Source organism: Saccopteryx bilineata, chromosome 8 (genome assembly GCF_036850765.1).
Source record: "Saccopteryx bilineata isolate mSacBil1 chromosome 8, mSacBil1_pri_phased_curated, whole genome shotgun sequence".
In the NCBI taxonomy this organism is placed as follows: domain Eukaryota; kingdom Metazoa; phylum Chordata; class Mammalia; order Chiroptera; family Emballonuridae; genus Saccopteryx; species Saccopteryx bilineata.
In genome coordinates, this window is record NC_089497.1 from 412,878 (window position 1) to 437,803 (window position 24,926).

Consider the following 24,926-nt stretch of genomic DNA (forward strand, 5'->3'; position numbering starts at 1 on the left):
ACGACGAAGCCTCTCCTATCACAGGCCCTCCAGCCTCCGCCCGCGCGGCCGGCCCCCACGGGACTGCACACACGCGTCCAGCACCTGTGAGCTGGGAACTGGGCAGGCTGCTCATGCCCGTGTCTCCGGGGCTGGGGACGACCTGCCACAGTCCCCCGTCCCCCGTGGCTGCAGCAATGCGGGCCGCGCTCCACTCTGGAGGAGGAAGCTGGCGTGAAGGGGTTTCCTGTCCAGCAAGGAGGCCTGGCCCACAGGGGACGTCAGCGGAGGCTCTGACCCCACAGACACATGGCGGGTTCTCCTGTCCTGTTCTGACCCAGCTTCCTCGGGGCCCCACAGGGAGGTGGGGGCCCCCCCCCAGGCCCACGTGCCTTGCCCACCCCAGGGCAGGCGGCTCAGGGAGGCTGAATCGATGCCCGCAGCCCCCTGAGCCGCCCTGCCTGCTCATTCAAACGCCTCTGGCTTCATGTTCAGAAGATCGATAGCTTCTACCGGCTTCCAATTTCTGCGTCCAGAACTTCATCTCCTGGCTGCCTTTTCAGTGAACCCCTCCACCACACCTGAGCACCGACAGCTCCCCTGTCCAGCGGCCGCTCCGACCACAGACCGGGAGGACTCCATGAGGCTGGGCGGCTGCAGCCGTTGAAAGTGGACCAGTTTTCCTCTCTGGGAGGAGCTGCCCCCTCCCCGTCTGTCCTCCACTGCTGTCCCCAGCTCCGTGGAAGGGACCGGTCACCACCACAGAGGGAAACCGGAGGCCAAGACAGGGACTAAGCTCCCCCAACAGCTGACAAGAGCTGAGTGTGCCCCTCGAGGCAGACAACCTGCAGAAACTCTCCACAGGACACAGAATGTCGGGGGGTCTGGTCGGCACGGCAACGGCAGGGCCAGGGCTGCAGCTCCCGAGCAGGGAAGGTGGACGGCATGGTCCCAGAGAGACCGCCTCTCCCATCCGGGGCTCCTCAGTTCCCACGCTGCTCCCCACACCCCCTCACCCCCACACCCCACCACCCCCTCACCCCCTCACCCCTGCGGTGCCTACTGCCTCACAGGCAGGAGCTGGCGCCTGTCTCATCCCCGCTCCATCCTCGGTGCTTGGCACATAGTAGGTGCTCAGTCAATTGTTGCTAAAAGAAAAGTGATACTTGCCAACACTAGAACACGCCTTCTGCCCTGGGCACTGTTCTAACCTCTGCACTAAATGATCTCACTTAGATTCCACAGGGACCCCTTATGTGGGCATGACTGTCTCCGCTCACAGGCAGGAACATCGAGGCCCAGAGAGGTTAAGGGACTGGCCCAACGTCACACAGCCAGAGAGTGGTGGAGCTGAGATGCCGGCTCAGGCCATCTGACTGGACCCTGCTCCACTCTTGCACCCCATCCCCTCCCCTGTTGGGTCTGTAGGCAGAGAGACTGGGTCCCGGCCTCACATAACTTCTGTGACATACACCAGTCACAGAGACGTGTTTGCTGAGTGACTAAATGAGAGAATTCTGCACCTCCTGCTTTCTGTGGAACGCAGTCAAGCCGTCTTTGGGGGTAAATCTGGGGTGGTTCTGGCTGGGGGTGAACAGGAGAGAAGGCGTATGGCCCCGCGGAGACTGAGATGACAAGTTCCCCAGCGAAGGCGTGTTTGGGGCCATTCCTAGGGACCCTCTGAATCCACCCCTCCCCTCCCCCACCGGTCCCTCTATCTGGGCTCCCTCTCCTCTATAAAGCCAGGTCGGAGCCCTGACTCCGTCCTCTCGTGGAGTCTTCTAATGTTTAGGGAGGTGACTGAATGACCACTGCTGACCCAGCATCTGGAGCGGGATCACCCTAGGTGCCCCCTCTCTTTCCCTGTGAACAGCGGGGGTCAGATCTCAGCCATCGGGGCCCCCAGGTCTCCCTGCCCCTCCTCTCCCCCCACCAGCCCCTCTCCATGGGCTGACTGACGCTCACAACCTTAAAACCTTAAGTGTGCACCTCTCTCCCGGACACATCACTCGAGTCCGCGTGAGCAGGGACACCACGTCCCAGCCCCATGGCCCACCGGAGTCACCAGCCGTGAGGAGCGAGCAGGAATGGTCACAATAGTGAGAGACCGGGTGGTTTTATGGACACGTTTCCATGTTAACGAACGCCGACCCAAAGAAACAATGAGGACATGAAACACCACAGAGCGGGCAGACCCCTGGCCGGCTCGCCGCTGGGACCCTGTTTGATGGGAGGTGCGGGCTCGCCGCTGGGACCACCAGGACAGAGACCTGGGGTCCTCCCTGCATTCAGTACTGGCCTCCGGAGACGAATGTCATCTGGCCCTGCGGTCATCGGGAGCCTGAGGAGAGGCCTCGGCAGGACTGGTCTAAGCAGAGGTCAGAAAAAAACGAAGCCCTTTCTGACTTGTACCCTTGCGGTCCAGACCCCCTAGAAATCACCCAGCTCAGGCGAGGCGGCAGCATCACCCGCATGGCCACTGTCCCTGCGGCCACAGCAGAGAGCTGAGGGCCTACGGCCAGCACAGCGAGATGCTCCCCGTGCACTTAATCTTCCCACGAAAGCACCACACTGTGTGCAGAGAGGTTACACCCCTGGCCAGACACTACACAGCTGGTGACAGAAGTCACAGGGTCGGGACCCAGGCTGTGACATCTTCTAAGACCCACGTGCATCTTCTAAGAGAAAGCTCTGCGTGGCACCCAGACGGGACCTGAAATACGGCAGCTGGCACGACGCCTGCGGGAGTCACGGCGGCCTGTGCTTGCTTCTCCGTGAGCGTGGGTCTGCCAGGAGCGCTGGTCATGGTCTAGGACCCTGCCGCTGCCCCCCTGAACCCCCGGACCCCCAGGCCATGGTTCTGACCCTCCGGGTGAGCCTCAGAGGGCACAAGGGGCTGACGCAGTCCTTGCCTCGTGGGCAACAGAACCTGGGTGGCCAGGCATTTGGGAGCCGCGCCCACCCCCCACGCCGTGGCGTGCCCAGGCTCGGCCTGCCGTGCCCTGAGCTGACACCCGATCCCACGCCCAGCGGCACCGAGGGGCCAGCTCTTCACGCTGCCACTAACAGCGTAGGGCAGCGGTTCTCAAACTTTTTGCAGTTGGGGCTCATTTTAAAATCCTACAAATAGGCCCTGGCTGGTTGGCTCAGCGGTAGAGCGTTGGCCTGGCGTGCGGGGGACCTGGGTTCAATTCCTGGCCAGGGCACACAGGAGAAGCGTCCATTTGCTTCTCCACCCCCCCCCCCCCTCCTTCCTCTCTGTCTCTCTTCCCCTCCCGCAGCCAAGGCTCCATTGGAGCAAAGATGGCCCGGGCGCTGGGGATGGCTCCTTGGCCTCTGCCCCAGGCGCTAGAGTGGCTCTGGTCGCAACATGGCGACCCCCAGGATGGGCAGAGCATCGCCCCCTGGTGGGCAGAGCGTCGCCCCTGGTGGGCGTGCCGGGTGGATCCCGATCGGGCGCATGCGGGAGTCTGTCTGACTGTCTCTCCCCATTTCCAGCTTCAGAAAAATACAAAAAAAAAAAAAAAATCCTACAAATAATTGTAGGTGCACTATATACGAAATTTCTGAGAAATATGTTATAATAATTAAGTCAAATATTAAAGAAAATAATATAAAGTCCAAGCGTGCTTTTATGGTAATTAAACAAAGTAAATACGACAAAATTAAATTTATTCTGACATTAAAAAATATTTTTGTTACATTTTTTGAGGTATGCCTTTTAAAATTCGTAAAAAAGAGGGGTTAAAAAATAAAAAAACAATAAAAAGTTATCTTTTTTTTGGATAACCAAGGAGCCATCTCCAGCTCCTGGGCCAACTTTGCTCCAATGGAGCCTTGGCTGCGGGAGGGGAAGAGAGAGACAGAGAGGAAGGAGGGGGACGGGGGTGGAGAAGCAGATGGGCGCTTCTCCTATGTGCCCTGGCCGGGAATTGAACCCGGGTCCCCCGCACACCAGGCCGACGCTCTACCGCTGAGCCAACCGGCCAGGGCCAAAAAGTTATCTTTTTATATAGATAACATTCTTAGTAAGATTTAGTAAATTTGCAGGTCCCAACACAAATGTGTTAAGTTTTTTCATTCTTGTGTTTATGAGAAATATGAGCCTGCTGTGTCCTATTTCTTCAACGTTTGGGCATGTATTTGAAAGGCAAACTCTCATTTCCTCGTCAATACATTGAAGAATTCCTCTCTTTTTACTCTTAACTGTGTTGAATGCAGAAAACCCCCACCATACATATAATTTTACATCAAACCAAGGATAGAAGAAACTTGCCTCCAGTCTTTCCCAGGAACATGGGCGGTAGTGTAAACAATCCAGCACCACAGCTTAACAGCCTTTTGCAACCTAATCATGCAAGTGAGGTGGGGGGTTGGGCAGACTGTCAGCTTACAGCCAATTCCCCACACCTCTGTCCCCCCAAAATCTACACTCCAAAAACCCTGTTGGTTTTTTGATCCCCAACAGGCACATATTTCTCTAGAATACCATTGGGCGCACCTGGAAATCTTCTAGGGCGCACTGGTGCACGCTGGCACACACTCGGAGAACCACTGGCTTAGGGCCTTTACATCTAAACAGAGACAGACTAAAGAAACACAAGCCCTGTGAGCCCCCTCGGCCTTTTTGTGCGTTTCCCCCCCGTCGTCTGTGAGGTGTTTGTGTTTACTGGACTGACTGACGTCCTGAGGAGTGTCTGGTTTGCTTTCTGCCCTCCTGGAGACGTCGCTCACGGGGAGCCTTCCGCTCGCTTTAAAAAACCTCATCAGCACGCGAGGGTGTCACATCCATTACAGAAGGAAAGCTCTACCTTCAGACCTGAGGGTCGTTGCTCATGTTTTGCGACCCCAGTGGGTGGGGCTCTTTCTTGTTCTCACCCAGGAGGAGTCTTTTCAGGAGTGTTCCAAGCAGCAGAACGAGGGGGTCGGAATGAAGACCCTTCTGGGACCGTCAACACCAACGCCCACACTGCCTTCCAGCTGCAGCGAGCGTGGTCTTGTGTGGCTCCCCCACTCCCCACGTGTCCCCACCCCTCCTGCGAGAACGCCCCTTTGGAGGGAATGACTGCCACGTCACGGCTCCCAAGTCGGGAAGTGTCCTGATGGTGAAGGTGAGGGACAGAGGACAGGACAGGGGCTGGGCGCGTGCGGCCTCCACCAAGTTCAGGCGTCACACGGCTTATATGTTCCTACAGACAGGAAGGGCGTGCCCAGCACCTGGGCAGTGGGTGGGATGAGACATGGTCTACCCAGGTCGTCTCACACACGGGGCCCTCTGACCGATGCACACACGTGTGCACGCACACACACACACAGGCGGTTCTGAACTGTAGCTTCTTCTCCCTCCTTCCCAGGATGTAACCACGATGTCACCGCCAGCTGACCGGACAGTGGCTGCATGGAGGCACAGGGCTCCCCATCCCCGCTCCTGGGTTAGAATCCAGACTCTGCCGTGTCCCAAAGCAGCATCAGCCAAGTAACCGCTCCGTGCCTCAGTGCACCCGCCTCCAGGGCTGGTTACGAAACTGAAAAGGTTTCTGTTTATGAAGTGCTTAGAATTGCTCTGGGCACATGGAGGTGTTACTTAAGTGCAGGCTACCACTTTATGATCCCTGGGTTTGAAATGTGGTCAGGCCCTGGCAGGTTGGCTCAGTGGTAGAGCATCGGCCCAGTGTGTGGAGGTCCCGGGTTTGATTCCCGGCCATGGCACACAGGAGAAGTGATCATCTGCTTCTCCACCCCTCCCCCTCCCCTTCTCTCTCTTCTCCTGCAGCCATGGCTCCATTGGTTCCAGAGAGTTGACCACTGGTGCTGAAGATGGCTCTGTGGAACACTTCTGCCTTGGGTGCAAAAAAAAAAAAAAAAGGCTCAGTTGCCAAGCAACAGAGCAGCAGCCCCAGATGGGCAGAGCATTGCCCCCTAGTGGGCATGCCGGGTGGATCCCGGTCGGGGCACATGTGGGAGTCTGTCTGCGTCCCCTCCTCTCACTAAAAAAAAATAAAAAGAAAAAAAAGAAACACAGTTGGCCCTCTGTATCCTGAGCTTTGCACCTGTACATTCAACCAACTGTAGATCAAAAGTATTTTTTGAAAACCCCAGGAAGTTCCAAAGAATAAAACCCAAACTCGCTACACGCTGAGCACTACTCTGAACCAGGCCAGTGAGGCTGTGCGTAGACGCGCCCGCCACAGCTCGAGCACAGATACGGGTTCTGTGCAAACTCCACTCCACTCCACGAAGGGACCTGAGCATCTACAAACCTGGGTCTCTGCTGAGGCGTGGGGAGCGGCTGGGACCAGCACCCCCAGACCCTGAGTGACCACTACACCTTGAAATCCGAAAAACCTGGCCCTGCTGGTTGGCTCAGGGGTAGAGCGTCAGCCTGGCATATGGACGTCCTGGGTTTGTATCTGGATCAGGGCACACAGGAGAAGCGCCCATCTGCTTCTCCACCCCACCCCCTCTCCTTCCTCTCTGTCTCTCTCTTCTCCTCCTGCAGCCGAGGCTCCATTGGAGCAAAGTTGGCCCGGGTGCTAGGATGGCTCTGATTGCAACAGAGCGATGCCCCAGATGGGCAGAGCATCACCCCCTGGTGGGCATGCCAGGTGGATCCCGGTCGGGTGTATGCGGGAGTCTGTCTGACTGTCTCTCCCCATTTCCAGCTTCAGAAAAATACAAAAAAAAAAACAAAAAAAACCCAGACTCCCAGAGGTGGTGTGACGGTGGTGGGAGCGGAGCGAGGGGGGCTGGTCACAGGTCCAGGCGGTTCACAGTGTTCGCCACGTTGCACATCATGATCGATCACTTAAGATAAAGATATGAATACGCTGCAGAGCAGGCACAGAAAAGACCAACTACATTCTGGGGGTTCTGTTTGTTTTTGTTTTATTTCTGCATTTTGAGGCTGCAGATTGAGAGGTTCCAAGGAGCACGTACACCAAGTCCCACACGCCACCGACAGACCCATGGGTGTCGGCACCCAGCGCTTAAAGTGGGAAAAACATGCGTCCGCATCTCCGCGCAGGCTCGTGACGCACGCGGCCTACCCCTCGGGGGTTTTCTCGTGTCCGGTGGCTGGGAGGGGTGCGGTGGGGAGGTCAGGAAAGCCCCATCTTACACTCAAACTGCGTTTACATTTTGGGCAAACAGCGAGAATGTCCATTTTTAAACTTGCCTGTGGCCGCACAGGAAGGAAAACGCCGGGGTCCCATCTGCCGTCGTGGCTGGCCGGCTGCCGGAGAGGACCGTGGGGCGGCCCTGCGGCCCAGGGACGAGGCAGAACAGAGTCTAAAGCCAGGCACAGACTGGCTCGCGCGGTCTTGCTTGCTGTGGTGACTGGTGCTTCTTAGGAAATAAGCATCGAGTCTTCCCGAAAGGAGAAGAGGGCTGTGCTGGGCTGGGCGGGGCCGTGGTTGTGGACACGGGTGCCGAGCACGCCGACCGACAGTCAGGCTCTGTGCTGTGGACGGGACGATGATGGTGGATGACGGTGAAACCGATGGGGCAGCAGGGCTGGTCCATGCTGCACGGCACAGGCTCCCGTTTGCAGGACAGCCTGGCATTTCAGGTGCCCCCCCCATGAGAACAGCGGACCGCTGCCCAGCCTCCCCAGTTCCTGGTGGCCCAGGCTGGGAGGGCGGATGGACCCCATGCTGTTCCCTGCTCCCCAAGGAAGGCTTTGAAAGCTTTCTGGCACGGCGGAATGTTCCCTGGAAGGCACTCCCTTGGCACAGGACAGGGTGGTTGCCAAACGCACACAGGCCTGTCGCCAGCTGCTCCCGCGCGGGCCGGCTGGGCAGTCTGCAGCAGCAGTGGCTCCTGGCGCCCGGGAGACAGGACAAGGACTCTCTGTCCTCCTCCCCTCCGTCTTCCCAGCCTCCCCAGTCCTCAGGGCCACGCTGTGAGGTGCTCAGTGGCGCTGTGCACTCGGCACAGAGGAGCACACGGAGGCTGGGTGGGGGAGGGGGGTCTCCACCCAGGCCGCTCTGACTCTGCCTTTGTTCCTCTCCCACAGGGTAAGACACAGCCAGGCCAGGCCGGCCTGGGAGGGGGGGAGGGTCCCCACTCCAGAGCCCAGCTGCTCGGGCACCACGCTGTGTGCCCTCGGGTGGGTGTGCAGCCTCTCTGGGCTAGCTGCACCCTCCCCAAAGCCAGAGCAGCACACACTCAATAAATGCCAACTTTCCCACTTCTCTTACCAACGAGCAGCTGCTCACAGTCCAGGGGGAGAAGGCAAACACTTAAGGAACGCTGCGCCATCAGAGAAGGGGGTTGAACAGAGCCAGGAGCAGAGGGATCTCAGAGCGAGGACGGGTCCAGCTGAGGTGTCTCAGGGGCACGGAGGAAGTGGGGTTCCCGGGGATCCCAGGGCTGGGCCCCGAGCAGTCCTGCGGGACTCCGGCTCTGACCACCAGCGGACAGAGTGGGGCTGCCGACGGAGCTGGGCATGCAGGAAGGACAGCCACCCTCCGCAGCCGCCCGCAGGCTCAGGGCCCCGCCGGGGCAGCAGGATCGGAAAGGGGCCTTTCACGTAAACTAAAGTCCATCTCACACTGGGGAGGAAGGACTCAGGGCAGCCGGGGACAGCGAGCAGGGCTCTGACAGCCACCCCGGGTCAGGCCAGCCTGCTTACCCTCCAGGAGGGGAGATGACACCTAACAAACCATCAGACAGTGACATCCACCGCGAGCAGCAGACAGTGACATCCACCGTGAGCAGCAGCACTTCCTGGGGAAGAGTCCAATGCTGCAGCTGCAGAGACTGGCCAGGGAGGTCTCCATGAGGTCAGACTCGCTGCGCAATGACTAGAGGGGGTGAGGGAGCCATGCAGGCATCTGGGGGAAGAGGGAGCCAGGCAGCAGCAGTGCAAAGGCCCTGGGGCAGGAGTGTGCCTGGGGCCGAGGGAGTGACAGGGAGCCCGGGAGGAGCTGAGGCCACACAGATGACAGGGCAGTTGATCAGGGCCCTGAGGGCTCTCGGGATGTTTCGTCTCCAACTGTGGGATGGGGGGAGCCTGGCAGGGCTGGGGACAGACAGGAGGGATGTGGACAGACGTGGGTTTTATCAGGATTCTTCTGCCTGATTGACAGCGGGAAGGAAGGAAGGGAGGAAGGGAGGGAGGAAGGAAGGGGCCAGTGAGGGACGGGATGCAGAGAGGACGATGGGCCCCAGGAGCCACCCTCAGAGGACCCCAGAGGTGAGGGCTGGGTTTGGGTGGTTTGCTGTTGACCGCGTCCTGCAGGGCTCAGCACAGGCCCCTCCAAGTGCACATCCCACCAGGTCGCCGGGATGGGCTTCACCTGGATGCCAAGGGCCCTCAAGTTCAGAGAGTGACGGACCTCGCCAAGGTCACAGGCCATCGTTACTAGATACGTCATCATGTGGCCACAGAGCCTGGCCTCTGGGCCCTCCCAGACCTTGACCCTGCAGGGCGCCCTCTGAGTCAGGGGATGGGGAAGGGCTGGGGGGACCCTGGAGGCAGCTGGCGGTCCTGCCCGGTGGGAGGAGCACCCTCCTGCGTGCTCCCCAGGGAGGTGTGTGATGTCCCCCTGGTCCCCTGCGCAGCGCGGGAATTTACTACTCTCTCTATTCTAACAAACCCGTCCCTGAAAATTAGTTTCCTCTAGGGAGACAATTACATGTCAAGTAATTTCCCCACTGAGCTCATGATTAAGAACAGACTCAGCCAAGCGGGCTTTGTGTGGACGGATCCTGTGATAGTGAGCTGAACCGGAATGGCCTGGGCGGCTCATCCCCAATGGTGCTGACCACAGGCATGCAGGCCATGAGGGAGTCCACTTCGAATACACGGGGACTCACACAGATTTCACACCTATAAATGGCATCTGTGGGAGAGCCAGGCTTTCTCCCAACACCACACCGGCCAGCACGAGGAGTCCGATGTCCCCGAGCTGAGGGGCTGCAGAGGGACGTGGCCGTGGCCACTGTCGGCCCCACACGGCGAGGCTGGCCTGAGTCTACACTGAAATGTGAGCTGGCGACTTCTGAAACATTACGGGCAGAACAGAGAGGCTGGCCGAGTCCTTATATGGGCCCAGGGTCCCCGCCGGCTGGCCTCTCTGTCACGGCTGTGGGACCCCGCCCCTGGGTTTGTACTCTCCAGTGACCCTGCAGCTGTGCTGAGGCAGGTTAAGCCAGCTACTTGGGATCACAGTGCAGGGTGGGACCATGAAGGCTCAGGCCCAGCTCTGCTCCTCCAGGGCCCAGGGCCCGCTCTGGCCCACAGCCTCATGACGGGGCAGCAGCATGGCCCGGGCCAGACTGACCAGTGTGGGTCAGCACGGGCTTGGTACATAGATCAAGCGTTGGGCAATGGTGACCTTCCAGCCAAACCTGGCCCGCTGCCAGCCTTCATGCGTAATTCTATGGGAACACGGCCACCCCCTCTCTGTGCTGGGGTCCAGCACCGCGGACAGCAGCTGCCCAAGCCACGCGCCCATCAAGCCGGTCGCTGTCAGAACCTGCAGACTCAGTGTGGGCTGCAGCCCTGCCTTCCCCGGGGGCTCAGCTCAGGGTGCAGGGCTGTGGGGCAGGCTGCAGAGGGCGGGGTGGGGGGAGGCAGGGACAGCAGCAGGGCATCCGGACCCCACTGACCGACCAGGTCATCCTGGCGGCTTTAGCGAGCTGAGACTGCTCGGGCAGGGGCTGGCTTCTCACACTGCTCGCCAAGCTGTCTGTGTCCCCACAACAGGGACTTCGAGGACTTCAGAATGTTAACCGTGGGAAGTCATGCTCTAGCCGGGTCTCAGTTTCTCCATCTGTAAGGAGGCCAGGTCCGATGCCCTCTGAGGCCCTGCTCGGCCAGGGCAGCGTGCAGGGCTCGGAGCCCTTCCTTTGACGGCTGAGAAAACAGGTGGTGAGCAGTGTCTTCTCTGTAGGGCGGGGACGCTAGAGGAACACCCCCAGGTCCCCAGGCATACAGAGTCGGAGGTGCCAGGCCCCCGCTAGCAGGTGCTGGGCCCGCCCCCAGGAAGGCCCTGCCCCAGGAAGGCCCCGCCCCAGGAAGGCCCCGCCCCGGGAGCGTCCTGTGCTGCACGGATCACACCTCCACAGCCACTTCAAGCCCAGGTCGTCTTGTGTTCTGACAAGCACTCATCACCTGCACGAGGTCTGCTAGTAGTTGTGCAGTGGCCGTACATTTAGACTTGTGCTCCTGAAAGGGGTCGTTCGGACACTCACAGAAGCAGTTCACACGGAAGGGAGGAGGGGACCCTGGGTCTCCAGCACCCCCCACCCTCCCTGTGCCCTGTGCCCAGCCTTCTTCTCGCTCTGCCCGGCAATCGAGTCACGCTCATGTGTCCACACGGGCAGGGCAGTCCTCCACTCACGGGCCAGCATCTGGAGCTCCTGTGGGGGGGGCAGGAGCCTCCACCGCTCCCACACCTGGGGACACCCCCTTCATCTGGGCCCGAGGGGACTGTCCCCACTTGCACACCAGCTGTCTTTTCAGAACACAGAGAAACCTTGCTCAGCTGGGACTGCCTTCCCTCTTCTCCCTTGACACTCAGCTCACAGCCTCCTGCACTGTGGCCCCGGGATCCGCCGCAGCGTTCGAGCTGACAACACGTCACCGGCTCAGCACCGGAAGGCACACGTCACCGGCTCAGCACCGGAAGGCACACGTCACAGGCTCAGCACCGGAAGGCACACGTCACCGGCTCAGCACCGGAAGGCACACGTCACCGGCTCAGCACCGGAAGGCACACGTCACCGGCTCAGCACCGGAAGGCACACGTCACCGGCTCAGCACCGGAAGGCACACGTCACCGGCTCAGCACCGGAAGGCACACGTCACAGGCTCAGCACCGGAAGGCACACGTCACCGGCTCAGCACCGGAAGGCACACGTCACCGGCTCAGCACCGGAAGGCACACGTCACCGGCTCAGCACCGGAAGGCACACAGGAGGCGCGACCTGACAGCTGGGGCCTCACACTTCATGCTGAAGACTCAGCAGAAGCCCCCGAGGTTCGGAAATAGTGCTGGGACCAAAGAATTCTGCAGGCCTTCTGAGGGCCCGGAATCTTCTGGCCGTGGGGGGAGGGGGGAGACGCCCCCGAGGTGACCTGAAGACCCACTGCGTGCACAGAGCAGAGAAAGCAGGAGCCTGGCTGATGGGCGTTCACAGACCAGATACAGACAAGCAGGCCAGACAGAACCGGATGGGGGGGCGGGGGCGGGGGGGCGGGGCAGAGGCCCGAGTGGTCTGGGGAACGGGTTCAGGACAGAGAATTCTCACCTGAGACTGGAAGGCTGCACTAGGCAGCTGTGTATTGAGGAGGTCACAGAAAACCCTGCAAAGGCCCGCGAGCCACAGGTGCTCTGATGGCCCACCAACGTCACCAACGTCATCAGTGACTCTCAGGTCAGGCGTGGACAGACTGTGTCCCTCCGTCACGGGCGCCCACGGCTGGCCCACTCCAGTCACCACCCCACCCGCACAGCCCGTGCTCTGGCCACCAGCACGGAGGCACCTTCTCCCCGCCCCATCCCTTCTTCCTCAGCAGCTCCCGTGGACTTCCTCTGCCTCACTGGTCAGAGCTGGGTCACACATCCTTTACGTGGCAAGGGCTGAACTCAGTCTGGGACACAGGGACTTTGAGAAGGCTGGGGACACCAGGACGGAGGTGTCCAGGAGGAGCCAAACACAGGGAACAAAGGTGTGGCAAAGGGCCGGTCTGAGCTCCAGACCAGGCAGGACAGGGCCTTGCCCCAACCCATCAGTGGCAGGGAAATGCCACTGCCAGGGCCAGCGTGGCCCATCACGATTCCTTCAGATAGAGCGCCCCCAGGAAGGAAGCGAGCTGGGGGGCCCATACGGACATGTGCCCTGCTATACGGAGAAAACACGGGCGGGAGGAGCAGGGATGGGCAGAACTCCACGCAGGAAGTACCGCCAGCCTGAGCGTGGCAGCCCCTGGACTCCCCCCGTCCGTCTCTCTGTCCCCCTCCCCTGCTGCCCCGAGGCCCAGCCCTTGAGCCGCCGCCCCCTCAACATCCTGCATGTCCACAGTGTCCAGCCCTGACTCGAGCACAGCAGACAGGTTCCGGCCTGAGTGCTGAGAGCTAATTAAGTTCCTCACTGCAGAGGGTACCCTCACGACACGTCTTCAAAGTTTAAAAAGTAATTAATATTGAAAAAGAAAATAACCCAGACCGTTCATGGTCTAAATGAGCGCACGGTGAGAGAAGGTTCCCTCGGGCTCCTGTTAATGATGGAGTCTGGCCCTGAAGGGGGGAGGGGAGGAGGGGGAGGAGAACCTGACTGACACACAGGCCAGGCCTAATCCCTTCCTCTCTTCTGCGCATTTCTGATCCCTTTTCTGCATCTGGCCAGAGCTCATGGGAGGAAGAGGTAATTATGACAGTGATCACAGGCAAGGCCAGGGGGAGCTGCAGGAGGGGGTGGGGATCAAGAAGGACTTCATGGAGGAGGTGACGTCTGAACTGGGTCTCCAGGATGAGCCATCCTCTAGCCAGGGCCTGGCACAGAGTGGGCACCAAATACATGGCAGATAAACAAGTGAATGGGGCATCCCCCTAACAGGCCACCAGGTGTCTCAGTCCAGCTGGGCTGCAGCAGCGACACGGTGGCCCATCTTGCTGCCACAGAGACTCATGCTCGGGCTGTTGGGAGGGCCTCATCTGCCCTCTGCTCCTGGTTACAGCACGGTGTTCCCGATACACCCACGAGTGTGGCCTGCGTGTCCCAGGTGTGAGTGTGCGTGCCTCTCGGGAGTTTGTGAAAAGGGGGACAGTGGTGTGCAGCCCAGGACTGAGGAGGAGAAGGGACGATGGAGAGCCCCTCGTAGTGAGGTCACGGGGCAGGACACATCAGAGGGATGGGGGCCTGCCAGGGAGTCAAGGGTCCAGATGGCGGTGGACTTCATAGGAGGAGGTGGTTATGGGCAAGGGCTGAACTCAGTCTGGGACACAGGGACTTTGAGAAGGCTGGGGACACCAGGACGGAGGTGTCCAGGAGGAGCCAAACACAGGGAACAAAGGTGTGGCAAAGGGCCGGTCTGAGCTCCAGACCAGGCAGGACAGGGCCAGGTGTGGCAGAAGGGCTGAGGACACCTGGGGTCACGACTGAGATTCCAAGGGGATGGCTGTGCTCATTTCACAGCTTCCTGGTGCCCGATGCGGCTGGGCCCAGGGAGGCAAGTCCATTCATGCATGCTGACTTGAACCAAATTCACCCATTTTCACTTAAATCACTGGGATTGAATTTGCTGATCTGAACAGATTATCCAGACTCAGCTTCGTTACCTAGAAAGGTAGATCCGAGGATTACAAATAAAAGCAAAACACAGAATCAAGAAAAAACTCAGAACTAAGACTCAACAAGGAGCCCACTGTGGCCTCAGGGCCTTTGCACGTGCTGCTCTGTTAGCCAGGACCATTCAGCCCCCTACAGGGCCTGCTCCATAAAAACCTCCAGGAACTCGCTTGAACGTCCTTCCTGACTTCTTTCCTTTCTCCACGGTGCACAGGGGTGAACTTTACTTATTTTCCCCGCGAGGACGTCAGCTACGTGGGACTCTGGCCTGCTTCGCCCAGGGCTGTGCCCCGGTTCCTGGGACCGGCCCGCATGCAGCCAACGTGCCTCAGTGCGTGACCGCTGGATGAGTGACCGCATCGACCGCTGACAGGAATGTTCCCGGCAGTGATGAGCGGTTCATTCACCATCTCCTGAGCCGCCGTGTGTCCGGCACTGACCTGGGCTGTGGGCACGGTGGCCGGTTACACGACACAACAAACTCTGCTGCTCCTGAGGGCTGGCGTTGTGCAGGGGAGACCGCGAGCTCCCATGTCAGCGGGTGAGTGCGGCACAGGGAAGTCCGGAGGGCCGGGCCGGGCGGGCACAGAGCGGCCCACGCACCTCACGAGTGAATGAGGCCGTGAGTCCATGGATGAGCAGACTGTCTCTGCGGGCAGCTGTCTGCGCGGACATGGGGTGGGAAAGCAGAGGACAGAGGCCGGCGCCGGAGCGTGCAGTCTGGTGGCCCCGTCAGGACCTGTGCTCTCGGTGGCGGGGGCACGGCTGGGCGTCGAGGGGTGGGGTCGAGCCAGAACGCCAGGGAGCACGTGACGCGGTGACGTCTGGGGAGCCCCGAGGCTGTCGCTGCGCCAGGGAGCACGTGACGCGGGTGACGTCCGGGGAGCCCCCTCCCCCCCCCCCAGGCCGTCGCTACGCCAGGGAGCACTTGACGCGGGTGACGTCCGGGGAGCCCCGAGGCTGTCGCTGCGCCAGGGAGCACGTGACGCGGGTGACGGCCGGGGAGCCCCCTCCCCCTCCCCAGGCCGTCGCTACGCCAGGGAGCACGTGACGCGGGTGACGTCCAGGGAGCCCCGAGGCTGTCGCTGCGCCAGGGAGCACGTGACGCGGGTGACGTCCGGGGAGCCCCGAGGCCGTCGCTGCGCCAGGAAGCATGTGACACGGGTGATGTCCGGGGAGCCCCGAGGCTGTCGTTGCGCCAGGGAGGACGTGACGCGGGTGACGTCCGGGGAGCCCCCTCCCCCCCCCCAGGCCGTCGCTGCGCCAGGGAGCACGTGACGGGTGACGTCCGGGGAGCCCCGAGGCCGTCGCTGCGCCAGGGAGCACGTGACGGGTGACGTCCGGGGAGCCCCCTCCCCCCCTCCAGGCCGCCGCTACGCCAGGGAGCACATGACGCGGGTGACGTCTGGGGAGCCCCGAGGCTGTCGCTGTGCCAGGGAGCACGTGATGCGGGTGACATCTGGGGAGCCCCGAGGCTGTCGCTGTGCCAGGGAGGATGTGACGCGGGTGATGTCTGGGGAGCCCCGAGGCTGTCGCTGCCGATCACAGGCAGAGGAGCCCTTCCGAGGGGAGGCCTCTGAGCTGAGCCCCGTGTGCTGCATGCTTCTGGCTTCCATAAACTGGGCGCTTTAACATCTGCCCCCTCTACGTCACCTCCCCCTGGCCTCCCCTGTCGGCGTCTCTCCCATGCCGCCCTCCCCCTGCCTTACCCAGAGGCGGGGGTCAGGAACCGACACCCCTGTGCTTCAAAACCTGTGAAATCACTCAAATCAGCTCAGTCCAAGCCGCTCCCTCCTGCAGAAAGAAACCCCAGTGAAGGCTCCTACCCACAGCTCCCTCCACCCCGTCTGCCCCCTGGGACCCTGGGGCTTCGTGTGGCCCCACCTAGTATGGTGGTCACCTCCCAGGAACTGAGTAACAGACAGATGTGGCAGTCCCCTCCGAACTTCAGGTGTTCTTTCCTTTTTTTTTTTTTTTTTTTAAGTGAGAGGAGGGGAGATAGACAGACTCCTGCATGTGCTCTGACCAGGATCCACCAGGCAACCCCCATCTGGGGCCGATGCTCAAATCAACCAAGCTACTTGTAGCACCTGAGGTCAATGCTCAGACCAATGAGCTACGGGCTATGGGAGAGGAAGAGGGAGAGACAGGGGAGAGGGAATGAGGCAGAAGCAGATAGTCACCTTTCCTGCGTGCCCTGACTGGGAATTGAACCTAGGATGTCCGGGACAATGCTCTATCCACTGAACCGCAGCCAGGGCCCAAGTTTTCTATTAATATACTCTATGCTAAACCAGCCCAACAAGAAAAGAGCTTTGCAGCTATTCAGAGTAAACAAATGAAAAACACATCAACTGGATACCTTTCTACAATGTTCTCAACGACTTTGAGATTTTAACATTTACTAGAATTTCTCTTCCCCACACAATGTCAGGCTCCGTGAGAGAGGAGGAAACACCGGAATCACACAGACAAGACCAGAGCCCTGGGGGATCCTGACGATCCGTGTCCCCAAAGTGACAGCTCCCGCTAAGACGCGGTCCTGTCCCCACTGCTGCCTCCGCTCCACCGGCCCAATTCGGTGCGTCTTTCAGATGAACAGGGAACTTGTTAGCTCCAAGCTCATCTTTCTAGCAATAATCGAGTTACAGCATGTGTGAGACAGCCTGTTCCCTGAGTTATTTAATTAGAACCTGCGGATATGAGCGGGGAAAAACCAGAACAGCATATTTCAAAACAAGCTGCGTTGTGGGGCGCGCAGGGGGCGGCGCCCGTGTGGGTGGAAGGAACCGGCCTGCCCTGAAAGAAGTCCGCGCCAGACTCACAGGGCCGGAAAGGGCTGGGGGCTGGAGCTCAGTGTGCCCATCCCCCCCTGGAAGGGGGGTGGAAGCTTCAGACAGCCGTGGTCCTTGGAGCAGCCTGACCCAGGGGGACCGCATGGGAAAGCCCCACCCGCCCCCGCCCCCGCAGGACGGCGGTCCTGAAGCCACAGTAATGAGCACCCCCACCCCACCCAGAGCAGCACAGCGACGTCTGCATCTCTCTCCCGCTGGGCTGGCGGCAGGCAGTGGGCCCAGTTTCCTCTCCCCACGCCATCACCCCAGGGGAGCGCCCTCCCCGTCCACACCGGCCACTACCGGCCCCAGCCTCAAAGCTCAGCCTCCCAGCAGCGGGATGAAGAAGCACAGAGAAGGGCCCGCTTCTCTCCCCCAGGAAGTGCCCTGGAAGCTGCGCACACTGCCGCCCTCCCCGGGATGTGCTGGGCACACACCCAGCGTCGCCGCAGAGGGGGCTGGGGGCTGTCACCGTGGGCGCACACGCCCAGGTGTAGGTCGGGTTTGGTTGCTCCCACAGAGAGGTGGACACGGCTATCGTCAGCCAAACGGATGCGCCTGCCACACCCCTTTCCACATTCCCTCCCGCTGCCCAACCACTCCCCACCCTGGGTTCGCATTCTGTGACAGACAGTTCACCAGACAAATCACGTAATTCGGGAACCAGCTGAGAACCATGGGCCGGTGGGCGCTTCTCGCTAGATGTGCTGGGGGTGGCGCTGGTGGGACCCCCACACTGACCCAGCCTTCCCTCACCTTCGGCCTGTGTGCACCCAATAGTCCACTTCCTTCTGCCCTGCACGGCCTCTCTCTGTCCTACGGTCAGAGCCACACACCCAGCCCAACCCGACGGGAAAGCCCAGCTGCTGGCTACAGTCAGGTGACCCACCCATGACATGGCACGTCGGTGACCCCTCCCCCCTGGGGCTCCGGGTTGTCCCCCAGGCTCACCGGGTATTGTGGGTACAAGGCACCTGAAGGTCACGAGAGTGTCGGACACCGTCCTGATTCGAATCTGACACAGAGGGCCGTGGCGGTCTGCACGCCTGCGCTGTCCACGGACGGGGCCAAGGCCTCGCCTCTAATAACAGACGATCAGCATATAGGCAGCGAAAGCAATTGGACTGAAGGGGACACAGTCCCCCAGCAGTGTCGCTGGCGTCTGCACTGCCCGCTCACCGTGACTGCAGAAGAGCCAATAGGGACACACTCAGGGCACCGCCAACACCAGCAGGACATGGAGGGCTGGAGCGACACGAGTCACTTAGGTCTAACAGACACACAGGGACACACTCAGGGCACCACCAACACCAGCAGGACATGGAGGGCTGGAGCGACACGAGCCACTTAGGTCTAACAGACACACAGGGACACACTCAGGGCACCACCAACACCAGCAGGACATGGAGGGCTGGAGCGACACGAGTCACTTAGGTCTAACAGACACACAGGGACACACTCAGGGCACCACCAACACCAGCAGGACATGGAGGGCTGGAGCGACACGAGTCACTTAGGTCTAACAGACACACAGGGACACACTCAGGGCACCGCCAACACCAGCAGGACATGGAGGGCTGGAGCGACACGAGTCACTTAGGTCTAACAGACACACAGGGACACACTCAGGGCACCGCCAACACCAGCAGGACATGGAGGGCTGGAGCGACACGAGTCACTTAGGTCTAACAGACACACAGGGACACACTCAGGGCACCGCCAACACCAGCAGGACATGGAGGGCTGGAGCGACACGAGTCACTTAGGTCTAACAGACACACAGGGACACACTCAGGGCACCGCCAACACCAGCAGGACATGGAGGGCTGGAGCGACACGAGTCACTTAGGTCTAACAGACACACAGGGACACACTCAGGGCACCACCAACACCAGCAGGACATGGAGGGCTGGAGCGACACGAGTCACTTAGGTCTAACAGACACACAGGGACACACTCAGGGCACCACCAACACCAGCAGGACATGGAGGGCTGGAGCGACACGAGTCACTTAGGTCTAACAGACACACAGGGACACACTCAGGGCACCACCACCACCAGCAGGACATGGAGGGCTGGAGCGACACGAGTCACTTAGGTCTAACAGACACACAGGGACACACTCAGGGCACCACCAACACCAGCAGGCACGTCCCCTCAAGCGGAGGAGGCCGGTCTCCAGGATGGACCACGTCCGGCCAGAACGGAAGTTCCCACAGGTTTTAAAGGACAGACATATGAGCATCTCTCCTGTCTGACCTGGCGGGGTGAAGTTATTAGGAACCAGCAGCAGGAGAAGAAGCGGAAAATTCACAAATTTGTGGAAATGAACGCATTCTTGGAAGAACCAGTGGCAAAGAAGAAGTCACAAGGTTAAGCCAGAAAACACGGAGATGTGAAGAAAAACAAGACGCCCGCACGTCAACACTTCAGGAAAGTAATGCCGTGCTAAGGGGGGAATTTATAAAAACCACTTAAAAAAACCGTGGAAGCTCTCAAATGAAACTCTTACATTGAAAAACAAGGTCACGAATCAACAACCTGACCCTGCAGCGTAAGGAACTAGAAAAAGGACGAACAGGCCTGACCAGGTGATGGTACAGTGGATAGAGCGTCGGACTAGGATGCGGAAGACCCAGGTTAGAGACCCCGAGGTCGCCAGCTTGAGCGCAGGCTCATCTGGTTTGAGCAAAGCTCACCAGCTTGGACCAAAGGTCGCTGGCTCGAGCAAGGGGTTACCAGGTCTGCTGAAGGCCCGCGGTCAAGGCACATATGAGAAAGCAATCAATGAACAACTAAGGTGTCGCAATGAAAAACCAATGATTGATGCTCTCATCTCTCCGTTCCTGTCTGTCTGTCCCTGTCTATCCCTCTCTCTGACTCTCTCTCTCTGTGTCTCTGTAAAAAAAAAGAAAGAAAAGAAAGTTTAAAAAAAATAAAAAGGACGAACAGAACCCAGCGCTGACGGGAGAGAAGAAAGAATGAACATCAGAGGAGAGAAATAACATGAAGAACAGAGGAGCTACAGAGACAAACCAACAAAACCAGAAACCGGTTCTTTGAAAAGATGAATGAAACTGGCAAACTGTTCACTAAGGAAAAGAAAAGAGAGACTCAAATGATGAAAATCAGGAATGAGAGTAGGGATATTACGACAGACTCTACAGAGAGAAAGAATTATAAGAGGGTCTTACGAGCAACTGTCCTCGGAGAAACGGGATCACCTCGATAAAATGGGCCGATTTCTAGAAATATAAAACCCACCAAGACTAATCACACAGAAACAGACTCAAAACTAGCAAGAAGATTGAATCAGTAATCAAAACCCTCTTGCCAGGGAAAAAAAAGACGGGGAGAGCTATGGTGAGTTCTACCAAACGTTTAAGAAACTGACACTAATCCTTCTCAAATTCCTTCACGATACGCAGGAGGAAGCCTTGCTAACTCACTCTGGGTGGCTGGCACTGCCTCGGTAAACCCAAGTATCTCTGGCCCACCAGAGCGTCACCAGAGGGTTTTCTGAACCATCCAGACAGGCGGGCTCTTTGCAGGGACATCAATCTGGCTTCTATCAGCTCCTTTTATTTCCCGTGTACAGAGAGGATCAGAGGTGCCCCTCAGAATCAGGCTGGGCACGCGTGGACCCCACCCAAGAGCCTCAGCCCCCAGCGGACGAGCCGCAGGGCGGACTGGACAGGATGATGGAAGACCGTCCCGGGGAAACGGTTCCTGCGCGGCACGGATCCGATGGAAAGTAACAGACAGGCTCTGGAAGACGGAGTCCCCGGGCAGACAGGGGAACGGGAGAGTCAAATGCAGCATTCCCCACGCTGGGGCTGGCACGTCCTACGTCCTCCGCAAACACACGAGGGTTTGTCCCCGACGCTCCCTCAGGGTGCCAGCAGGTGAACCTCCAGAGCCTGTATGGAGGGAGAGGGAAGGGGCCCTGACAGGACGCTACGCATGTCACACACTGTCCCCTGCACAGCCTGTTACCAGGCCCCTGCCTGGACGCTACGCATGTCACACACTGTCCCCTGCACAGCCTGTTACCAGGCCCCTGCCTGTGGGGTGCAGACTGCTCCCATAGTCACTGCACCTTGCTGGTCTTCACACCCCTATTGGTTCACCCAGAAACGTGCACATAGTAGGTGCTCAGTAATGACTGCTGGGTGAGTGTGACAGTGGAGGCCTGGAGAGTTCAGTGTCCGCCCGGCCGAGGTGACCCGGAGGGTATGACCAGAAGAGAGGACAGGAATTCGGGACTGTCTGACCCTGGTGCCTCTGCCCCTCCCATCCACAGTGCTAAGAAACGTCTGCTCACTCAGTCCTGACTCCTGCACTCGGGACACGGCACACGGCTGCAGGGGAAGCCCGCCACCTCTCCGGTGTGGAGCCGGCCCCCACCCACTCTGCCTCAGCTCTGTTTACCCCACACAGCAAGAGTCCCAGCCGTGTCTGCCCCCGTGGACGATGCTCACACCTCCCAGTGCACCAGCTAAACCACCGTTCTCATCTCAGGATTGGGGGTGAGAACCAGCTCATTAGAAAGGCTAGCTTACCTGGGTGCTCTGTGAGGGAGATGTTCACAGGAAAATGGATCAGATTTGACTAATTATTTCACTCACACATCGTGGTTCCCATTAAGATGACATTTGTGACCCAGCACACCTCCGGACGCAGCTCCTGTGCTCCCCAAACAGGCCGTCCTGGGTTTCACAGGGTGTTCGCGGCCCCTCGCCCCTCGCCAACGCCCTTGGAAAATGCCAGTCCGCATCCTGGAATGCCACCTGGTGGAGGTGACCAACGGGAAGCCACGTCGTCGTCCGGTGTTTGTCTGAGGGTCAATCATCTCCCCCTTGTGAAGTGGGCATACCCCGATGCTGGACATTGTGAAGTGGGCATACCCCGATGCTGGACATTGTGAAGTGGGCATACCCCGATGCTGGACACTGGCCTGTGGGGAGAGGCCGTCTTTGCTGCAGGTGAGAATCGGGGGTGGATGCGTAAAATTCAGAGCCCTGGGCCCCACCCTGGACCTACCCAGTCAGACACAAGAACTGGGCCTGGGAGTCTGTACTTTCAACAGGGGCGATTCTGGTGTGTGACTTCCCGGCTCCGCACTTGAAAGGCGTGTGATCCCAGGGAAGCTGTTTAGTGTTATTTCTCAGCCTCAGTTTCCCAGAGCTGAACTCCCGGGCACGTGGGAACTCTCCTGGAGGGGTGGGGAGGGTTGTGCAGAGGAACCGGGGCCTGGGCCTGCTGGGAACGCACACAAAATGGCACCTATTCCTATTAGTGGACGTGGCTGAGTTCATTTTGAGGGTTGATAAGAGCCGGGAGAAACACCGGCCATGCCTTCACCCCAACGAGAGGCCTGGTGCGGTGAACGCCCCATCAGCACCCCTCTGGCTCTCCACACCGCTCGCCTTTCTTCCCCAACTCCAGACTCTGCAAACCTCTCCTCCACCGCCCGCCTCTGCCCGCAGTTCTTCCCTAAATAAAATAAATCATTCGACAATTCAAAGTCGGGGTGGGGGGGCCGGAGCCTGCCTCCCTCCTCCCTCCTAATGGGGCGGAAAGCAGACACACATATCGCCGGGGGCGGGGCGGGGGCGGGGGAAACACGGAGCAAAGTCCTGCGTTTGCAAAATGGTCAAAAATGAGTCATTTCATTTGTGGGAAATGAATACATATGATCTTGCAAACGACTCGCCTCGGGGAAAAGCGCGCTCACGAACCCTCTCCCAGGCTCCTGGCCAGGACTGTTCCTGGCGCTCTGGGAAGCTGAGAACAGCCAGCCCCACGGGGCTCACTGGGTGGAAAGAAAAATCCCTCGCCCGCAGGGATCCGGGCACAAGTGGGTACAGGGGGAGGGTCTCCCAGGGTTCTCACCCTTCCCACGCGGCCAAGACCATCATCACCCCTTGTTCCGTCCGCTGGAAACCCAGCCCTTCTGAGCCATCAGATGCAGCCCCTGGGCGCTATCCTATCCGCGGTGCGGGTTTGTGGGGGGGGGGGAGCACTGCGGCTCCTCCACGGAGAGCCCCCCGCCCCCGCCTTTGAGTTTATGGCCGGAAAACATTCACGAGCCCTGAATTCCAGTAAACACACAGTAACTAGAGCTGGTTCTGGGCCTATGGCGACACCATTGTGAATTCGCTCCCCCGAGGCCCACGGGGGGTCGGCTCCAAGCTCACTGGCGCTGGCCCCACCCGGAGAGAACCCAGGTGCTGGTCCCCAGGCACTGCCGCTGCCCCCGGGGACACGCTCAGGCCCACAGGAAACCGGACAGGGCACGCGGGCGCTCAGGGCGGAGCCTGCAGGCCGGGGAACAGCACCTGCGCTGCGGCCCCTCCACCCTCAGGGGTGTGAGAAGGGATCTGGGCTGTCCGGGGGCACGCTGGGGGGGGGGGCGGCTGGGCCACAGCAGTGGTACCCTCGCCAGGAGCCCCGCCTGGCAGAACCTGGAACGTGGCCCGGCCACAGAGGTGAGACGCGCCCGGCGGAGGGATCTGGGCAGCGGGACTCCCCAGGGTCGGAGGCAGGAGGGTCGCCTGGGGCCTGAGTGTAGAGGCCCTCCTCTGGGCACCTGTGAGGGCAGAGGTGCCGTGGGAGGCCCCGACGGAAGGACTGGGCTGGCTTAGCGGGGACCTCATGGTCCCTGTGCCCTGAAAACACCAGGGTGCGGCTGTGCCGGGGCTGACGCCTCGTGGAGAGCGGGTGGGGGCCTCCGGGAGTCAGATCTGAATGGGGTCCTCCCTCCAGACCCGAGTCAGGGAGGGCGTCAGGGATGGGCCTCGACAACCGTGCGACGGCTCCCTGGGAGTAACTCCCAGATTCCTGGTGAGAGCATCTTGAGGTCCTAGTGATGTCTTGACCAACCGGGCAGTGGACAAAGACCTCACACAGCCCCCTCTGCACCAGCGTCTCAATGCGCGGCCCCCCACCCCACCCCACCCCCGCAGGAGTCCTGCCGAGAACGGTTTGGCCTGAGCTGCACACACAGGTTCCCTTTGGCACACAGGTCCTCCAGGTCCCCGGTCCCACAGGTCCAAGCCCATGCCGCTCTCCCACGGATACGTCCTCCCCACCGTCCCCCACGAGAAGAACTGTTCACCCCCTGCACGGCACAGTTCCTACAGGCCCCTCCTTGCAGAACCTCCCGACAGCCCACCGTGTGCAATGCTGGGGTGGCAGCGAGGGCGGGGGTGGGTGGCTCCCCTGAGGGCCAGAATCTCGCCACCCCATGGCTTCGTTCACCCCACACATCTCCCAGCACCCACGCAAGGCAGGGGCCTGGCTGGGAGCTCCTCCTGTCCCTCCACCACGCAATCCAGACGCTTGTCCCACCCCACCCAGCCTAGCCCCACAGGCTTCTGGGTCCCAGCCTGGGCCACCCAGGCCACAGGAAGGAAGTCCAAGAGGAAGTCCGCGCCAACTGGTCAGAATTCAAAGCACGTGGCTCCATGGACACGACCCACACCAGGCCACAGATGCAGGACAGAGGCCAATGGCACACACACCTGAGACTCCGGGAGCTTTCTTCTTCGTATTTGCAAAGAGACAGAGAGAGAGAGAACACAGGCTTAGGATGCTGGCGCTCTCTGCTCCTGGGGACCCGCAGGAGGAGAGGTGCACCCCGCTGCCCAGGCCTTCGCAGACTGCCCCAGGCCCAGGCCCTTCTTTTGAGCTGGATCTCTCCCCTGAAGGTCACCTCCTCCTGGAAGCCTCAGGGCTTGCTCCCCAGCCCCTTACCTCCACCACGATTGTTTGCCCAGGGTCTGAGTATCCAGGCTGAGGGGCAGCCCCAGA

At 59.9% G+C, this 24,926-nt stretch overlaps 1 protein-coding gene across 1 annotated transcript in view; it reads right to left on the reverse strand.

Annotated features, from left to right (window-relative positions):
• IQSEC1 (IQ motif and Sec7 domain ArfGEF 1) overlaps window positions 1-24,659 on the reverse strand; it is a 205,598-nt gene extending 180,939 nt beyond the window's left edge. Inside the window, exon 1 of the mRNA XM_066241778.1 lies at window positions 24,638-24,659. The gene's annotated coding sequence lies outside the window, so the exon portion shown is untranslated. The remainder of the gene's footprint in view (window positions 1-24,637) is intronic.
• Window positions 24,660-24,926: the final 267 nt, after the last annotated feature.